This window comes from Lathyrus oleraceus, chromosome 5, assembly GCF_024323335.1.
Source record: "Lathyrus oleraceus cultivar Zhongwan6 chromosome 5, CAAS_Psat_ZW6_1.0, whole genome shotgun sequence".
NCBI classification, from domain to species: Eukaryota; Viridiplantae; Streptophyta; class Magnoliopsida; order Fabales; family Fabaceae; genus Lathyrus; species Lathyrus oleraceus.
Window position 1 is genome coordinate 22731803 of NC_066583.1, and position 7810 is coordinate 22739612.

The 7810-nt window shown below is 37.3% G+C and overlaps 1 long non-coding RNA gene across 2 annotated transcripts; it reads right to left on the reverse strand.

Annotated features, from left to right (window-relative positions):
- Window positions 1-4164: 4164 nt before the first annotated feature.
- LOC127083402 (uncharacterized) lies at window positions 4165-6100 on the reverse strand. 2 transcript variants are annotated; one of them, XR_007788403.1, is made up of 3 exons: window positions 5555-6093; window positions 5169-5436; window positions 4165-4375 (listed from the first exon to the last, which is right to left on the reverse strand). It is a non-coding gene; the product is annotated as an uncharacterized LOC127083402 (long non-coding RNA). The 2 variants fall into 2 exon arrangements; XR_007788402.1 differs by having other exon boundaries at window positions 5169-6100.
- Window positions 6101-7810: the final 1710 nt, after the last annotated feature.

The following is a 7810-nucleotide window of genomic DNA, read 5'->3' on the forward strand; positions in this document are numbered from 1 at the left end:
GCCCACTAGGATCCATAAACACCTTAATGTTCACCAAATTCTCTCTAGTCAGGATCCAATCCTAAAGTAACTACAAAGAGAATAACATATTAGATGGGGACTAACTTTTCCACTTTGAGGCTATTACTCAAACTAATGTACCCGACCTAATATCCTCACTATCAAACAAATTATTCAAGCATAGAAAAATCTAGCTCCACCGAATAATTAGCATTCACATCAAACTCCACACCCACTTATCTTATAGGTCAAGCCTCACCAAACTTGCAAAAGTCAACAAAAGACTAGCAAGAAATTCCTCCCCTTTAACTAATAATTCAAGCCTCTACTTGAAATCTCATACCCGAACTCCCTCCACCCAATCCCTCATAAGACCCACCAGAAGGTCTTTATGTTCCGAGATTAGAAAAATCCTCTTAAAGGACACAACAGAGGGGACATACTTGACCCACACATACTCTAGAGATATTGTTTGCTGATCATTCACAATAACCTTACCAACACATGCCTCGAACAAGTTAGAATTAATGCCCTCCTTGGACCCCAGTAGAGAGACCAATCTCTACTAAAGAGAAACTCCCCTAAGGCTTCTAATACAACTTCCTAGCAAAATGACACTACATCTACGACGTACCTAGCCACCAAAATATATCTCTAGAGGGAGGAATATCCTTGAAAATACCTCAAATTCCATCTACCTAGGAGGAAAATATTAACCATCTTAAGGTCATGAACCCCTAGACTTCCCATCTCGTTAGTCTTAAAAATAACCTCTTTGTCATACCCTCAAATTTACCCTACCTCCATATCACCCTCAATAACCTTTATCCATAATCATGCATCCCTCATACATCATATCATATACATCTAAGCCCACAATGATCCACAAACTTAAGGCATGGGGTTCATCTATGAAGCCTCAAGACTCTCTGATCATATTGAGGTGTACCCAAGCCACCTTGACCCTAATCTTAACCCTCAAGCATACTTGAACCTTGGAGCATCATTCAAACCATCTCATTATCTATCCAAAACCCTAATTGCATGGTGTGTCCACATTGAAGACATGGGAAGATTCATCTGGTCACCCAAGGACCTCAACCCTAGTTCTTGATCCTCAAGGGCTTATACAATTTCCCATTCACTTTTTTCCTTGATCATATCATTGAGGACCATTAATATCCAAATTTTGTTCATGCCACAACCCATTGAATGACCTCAATACATCCCTTTCACCTCAAAACCCTGATTTGACTGGCCATGGTTCTAGATGAAACTTATGGTCCAAGTAACCCAACTTTGTGCATCTTTTGATTTTATGCCTTGCCTCATTTGATCATACCATCATATCACACTTTATTCACTTTCAATTAAATTCATTTTAAACCATAATTCATCAATCAAACACCCATTTCATTCATTGTACAAGTTCTTGGTTTGATCATGAACTTTGAACTTTTAATGCCTTGAATTCACCCATGGACTTGACCTAAAATCATCCCACAAAGATCCAAGCCTCATTTTACATTATTATATGATCATATTAGCTTCAAACATCACTAATTCGACTTTAAAAATCAATAAATCACAAAATGACATTTCTAGGTCATGTTGGTTGGTCATATTTTGGCAAGACTGGCCTACCATTTGGTCTAAAGTCCATAACTTTTTCACCTTTCAAGCTTTTCAAGATCTTATTTGTTCCAAATGTCCTAATTGAGTCCGTCTTCAACTTTTTTCCAAGGTCCAGTACCTAATTCATTCAGAAAGGACCTCAAGTTTTGCATTGGCCGAGCTAATCCAAATGCCTAGCAAGACCTAGAATCATGCCCAAGACCCCCACTTTACCACATTGCCATTTCCAAACCACAACTCCTTTTGACCTGGTTCTTTTTGCATTTTATCAAGAACATGACAAAGAGTATTCGGCATAAGTTTCATGCAAAATTCACTAACCAATTTCATTTGGCCCAAGTTCAAAGTTTGAATTTCACCATGTTGCACAAAGCAGACCATATGCAGTCAGAATTTGCATTTTGATGCATCAAGCCACAAAACCACATTGATCTTATTCCTTTTGACCCCTAACACATTTCATAACATTATGTGACATGTTTGGAAGTCAACTTGGGTGCAAAGAGGTCACAAAGAAGGAAACCCGGGCCATGTGCAAAATTCAGTTTTCTCCCAAAATGGCAAAAAGCAAATGGGATTACAGCTATGTTTGAACCACCATTGTCCCTCAATTTCCATGCTATAGTGTAGAGAAACCAAATGGGAAGGCAAACCAGGTCAGAACCTCAGCAATGCTTCCTCCACAAGCCTCCCATTTTGTCTCCTTCGAGCTTCACACTATTATGATCAAATCCCTCTTTTTCTCTCACCTAACACTTCCATCACCTTTCCTATAAATAGGGGAAGGTATTCCATCAATCTCCCAAGCTTTTCAATCCATAAAATCTCTGCTGCAAAACCGAGTTTCTTCCCCAAGAATAGAGTTCTCTTTTTCAAGTTTTAAGTCCTTTCAGATTAAACCAAGCACCCAGAATCCATTCCTCAACATCATTGAAGCTTTCTGAAACACTAACTCACCTTGCAAACACCTCCCCTGAGTTGTCCTTTGTCATCGGAGTTCCACCCAGAAACCAATTTCGATCAGGTAGTTCCACTCATCTCCTTCACTCAAACAAGTTACCCTCTTGCTCGAAATCACTTGTTAGTGCTTAATCCCATGGTCTGAACCTTGATTATCCATCATTAACCATTTAATTTTATTTTTATGTCAAATCAAATTTCTGAAGTTTTGGGCAATACTCCACATTCATAGCCAATCAATGGCTCATGAGTGTGGAGATGAGGACGATGAAGTGTGAGGAGGTTGAATCCATAAGAGATTTCCTCTGAAAACACAAGTTTTTGGAGTTTGATTTTGATGGTTGAAGGTTGAAGATGAAGTCTCCTTCGTGCGTTTTGAATTTGAAAACTTTTGTCATCTCACTCTGAATGGATGAAATGCACGTATGTTCATTTTTAGTAGTTGTTTTAATATTTATTTTATTGAAGCACTTCCTTGTTGTCATACCCCAAAATTTATCCCCCATTTTTGCTTTTTGCCTAACTTGTGACTTGAGACTCATATATACTCATGCATACTCATCATTCATTCATGACTAATATTGACTAACAAGCATCATAGATTTAAGGTTTATGGTTGATAAAATCAGGGATTCGTCTGGAGGATTTTGGTATTTTCTCATCGTGTGGGTTGCAACTCTAATTCTTGGTCTTGAGAGATCTTGTTGATTGGTTTCTATGCACATACTGGGTTTCTAAATCCTAGTTGTGGGCCCATGATCAGAGGAGTTGTTGGTGGAGCTTTGTGATTGGCTTAAAACCCTAATCAAGGATAATTGGTGTTCAAGTGTTATGTTGGTTGGCTATTGGATTTGGGATCCATCAAAACCCTAGCCGTCAATCTTGGAGGGTCATGAATCGTGTGATTGACTTTGAGGGGGTGGAAACCCTAGTTTCTGGCTATGGCATCATCATCAGTGGGATATACATTCAAGATTGAAGTTTCATCTGATTCATCTGATCCATCGTGGATGGTTTAGAGACTTAGAAGATTTGTGATCCTGGTTCAATGGTTAGGATTCATTCATGGCTTTGCATGAGCATAATATGTTGTTTGGTTGGTATTCTTCTGGTTTGATTCACAACATGGCATAAGTCATTTGGTTCAAAGACATTGTGGTCCACATTCAATTCCAATTGTCCATAAGAAAGTACACATTTTACCTAAGTTCACTTTTGGTTAACTATTGACTTTTTGGTCAACCAGTTGACTAAAGTCAACCCTCTAACCAAAGTCATGTTCCAACCATTATACAGTACATATCCATCCCAAACCATGTTCATTACAAAGTCTGTTTCTATCTCATTTCATTCTCGCATTTTCTAGCCACTTTGAACGATGTTCATTTTACACGGTACATAGACCATTTTGCATTTTCGGCCATTTCTCACATCAAATACCATACATTCAATTCAACTTACATCATAAGCCAATTTCTCGAATTCCATTTTTCATATAAAAGCCACTTCATGTGTATTCTAATTCCAAGTTGCATTTCAATCCAAAATTAAACCACTTTTCGTTGTAAATCATTCTAAACCCAAACCTCGATTCATTATAATATTCAAACTTCCATCCAATCAAAGTTTTCAATCCCACCATAATGGCAAACATATATCTTTACAAACCAAGCATTCAAGTTACATAACCTATACAAAAACATTACAATCCATTTAATACAATTTACAAAAGCTACAAGTACACAATTTTTGTGTAATCTTGTCCATCCTACCTTGCACCCTACAAAACAAAATCCAACCAACATCACATTCCAAGTGCAATATAAACCAACCTGTCACAAACAGAAACAACAAAACAAATTGACTAACTATAAGCCTTACATCAGATCATGCATTTTTCAATACCTGAGTTTCTCAATTAGTTTAATGACCACATCATTTCAATAATTCTAGCAGCCATACAATAACTCTAATGGATTTAATTCAAACACAACCAACATCAAGTTCAGATTGACAGTAGGATCATGTTGGCATTAACCTCTAGTCCGGCTAAAATAGAGTTACTTTCCTTTTATTAAAGGCAGCAGTGACATAATACTCATGAACTCTAACACTTCCGCGTTTTCCTAACTAGCCGTTTTTGTCTCAATATTGACATACCTAACACAATAAGTTCTGCCTAGAGAATAACTCTAACCAACAATTAAGGGCAGCTCATAACTCCAAATTGACAGTTGTAACCGAATTAATTATCCTCTCCTTAACTAGTTAAACATCCTCACCAATCAGATTTTCAATTGAAATACCATTTAACTGAATTCAAATCCATAAATAACAACACTAATATTAACCGAATCAAAAAATTTGAACGGACCTCTTCATAACAGAATTTCTTCAAACTCTGTTATAATAGAACAAATTTCACTGAAAATAAAAATACACTTTAAGCTAACGGAATTTATAACTACCTCTAACTAATTCAAACCACACTCTAACAGAAATTAACAACTCCTAACCGATTTTCACAACAAAAAGGAGTAGAAGAAGAGAGTTGGAAATCTATAAATTGATACCTTCATGATTCTGTTTTGGCTCTAGTTTTTTCTTCGACCTTCTCACCACCTTCACTCCCTCTGATTTTTTCCTCGTTCCATTTCATCACCTTCTTTCGTTCTGCAATCCCTGCAAGAGCCCTCAACCGAGCCTCTTCTCACTTCCTTCTCTGATCTTCAACCAGCTATCTCTAACAGAAACTCCTTAACTCAATGGAGTTTCTTCACCCTCTCGAACCAACTGCAAGACGCACGAGCAACGTCTAGCTTCCAACCGAATCACCACCACCTGCAAGTCCGATTACACAACCGGCAACAACGAACTTCGAAACAGAAAACACAGAGAAAAAGCGGTAACGGGATAGAAGAAGAGGAAGGAAGGAACAAAGAACCGAGTAAAAACATACCGGAAAAGCCGAAGCAAGACGCGAAGCCGAGAGGATTGTCTTCATCTTCTTCACGTCGGTCATAACCTGTAAGTCTTCCTTTTCCCTGTTTCAATGGTCTTCAACTCGATCTGGTGATGCCGCCGCAATTCGGCGTCGTTGAGTTCATTAACATTCCCCGTTGATTCCGTGAATTAGAATCGCAAACCATTGGATCAAGAGGACATTGATGAGCATGAATCCATGAGCAACGAGACAACGTTGGAGTGCGAGTCAGGAGCAATGGAGAAAATCAGATTCCTCTTCTTCGCACAATTCACGCACACGGAGGCTTCCATCTTCGCCTCAATCTAAAGATGACCAGAGGAGAGCATCGGTTCTTTTTAGGTAAGTTTCCTCATGGAATCACGGTCGCCACCGCGCGAGCGTCTTGTCTACGACGCCGCGAACGTGCTCCTCTACGTTTTGACTTGGACGAGGTAGGTTTGAATGAACAGGAAGAGTGTTTTGGGTACTTGGCTGAGAGTAGGGTTGGCGTTGTGAATTGGGCTTTCTTTTCCTGCCCAAAGATTCCATGGCCCAAAGTTGTTTTTGACTGCACCTCCCTTTTGGGGACGCATACTCGCTGGACATTAGCTTTTGGGCCTGGCCAAGGCCCAAGCAGGCGACACTCATTGCACACCCTCATCCACGCTACACCCCTCCTAAGAAGCCCACGGTTGTTGGTCTCAATTCGTCTGGGCTTTGTTTCTGGTTGCTAGCATTGTAGTTTTACTTAACTATTAGTGATTTGGCTTAGCAATTAGGAGTAGTTTAGTTAACACATAATTAGGATCTTTAGAAATTAAATGGGGATTAAGAGATCAATTAGGAGTAGATTAGTTAGGAATTTAAAAATTGGTTAGACTTAAATCTTGATTAACTCAATTAGGTTAATTAGAATTAAGTATAAATATTAATTAGATTAGGTTAATTAGATTTAGATTAACATGTTAGTTAATTAGGTTTTTTAGGACTTTAATTAGGTATTAAAATTGATTTAGAATTTGATTAGGATTTTAGAGATTGATTAGTAGTTGGATTTTAGAAACATTAGGATAACTAGTGTTTAATCTTGATGATTTTTTTTAATATTAGAATTTTAGAATTAAATAGAATTTTAGGAATATTAACCTTGATTAGAAATCAGATTAATTTTAGAATTAGAATGATTAGGATTTTAAGAAATAATTAGAATATACTTCAAATTTTAGAATAATGCCTTGATTAGTAAATAGGTTTTAGGAATAGTAAAATCTTTGGATTTAATAATATTAGAATTTAGATTGTAGAATTTAGATTTTAGAATTTAGAAGTATTCGATCGATTAATCTTTTAATATTTTAGAAATTAGACTTGTTTAGAATTTAATTGTTGATAATTAGAATTTTAATTCAATAATCATAATTCTCAAATGATTGTTTTACCCCTAGATTTAGAAATAGTCCAATTTTGCATTTCCCCTAGTTTTAGGACAGAAATAATTCCAAATAAAAACATTAACCCTTTAGATAGTTGTATTCACATTTAACTAATTTTCCCCACCGATTAAGTTGGTCAAAGTACGCTTTGATCGACTAAATCCTTTTAATGTGCTTAATTCCCCAAGCTTAGTCGAGTGATCAAAAGACCCTTGATCACTCGATGAAGCAAGTCCTTGTGATCAAAATATGCTAGATACTGGATCTCCAAGTTCAATCAAGATTCAAATATCAAGGTCAAGAGTTCAAGCTATTCAAATCAGTACAAGACATGACTACCATTCAAGCACTACAAAGGTCGAAATTCAACACTTGTTAATCATGAGCCAAGTTGTGTGCCATGAGTCTTAAGTAGTAGAGAAGGAACGGGACTAGAGAATTCCTACCCCTATTCTGAATATCTTTGGATGCGGGACGAATGATATGTTTGCTCATTGTATTCACCTTTATTCATAGGCTTTAGCACAACTCGATTCAAGTTGATTGACAAGCCTTTCACCATTATTCAAAGACAACCCTTCATCATGGGAAGCTGCAAGGAAATTCAAATTCAACACTCATCGATTATGATGCAAATTGCATGTCACGAGCCTTAAGTAAGAGAGAAGGAATGGGACTGGAGAATTCCTACCCCCATTCTAGATATCTTTGGGTGCGGGACGAATGACCTAGTTGCTCACTATATTCATCTCTATTCATAGACTTTAGTGCAATTTAAATCAAATAATTGATAAGTCTCTCTACACAGATTGAAGAT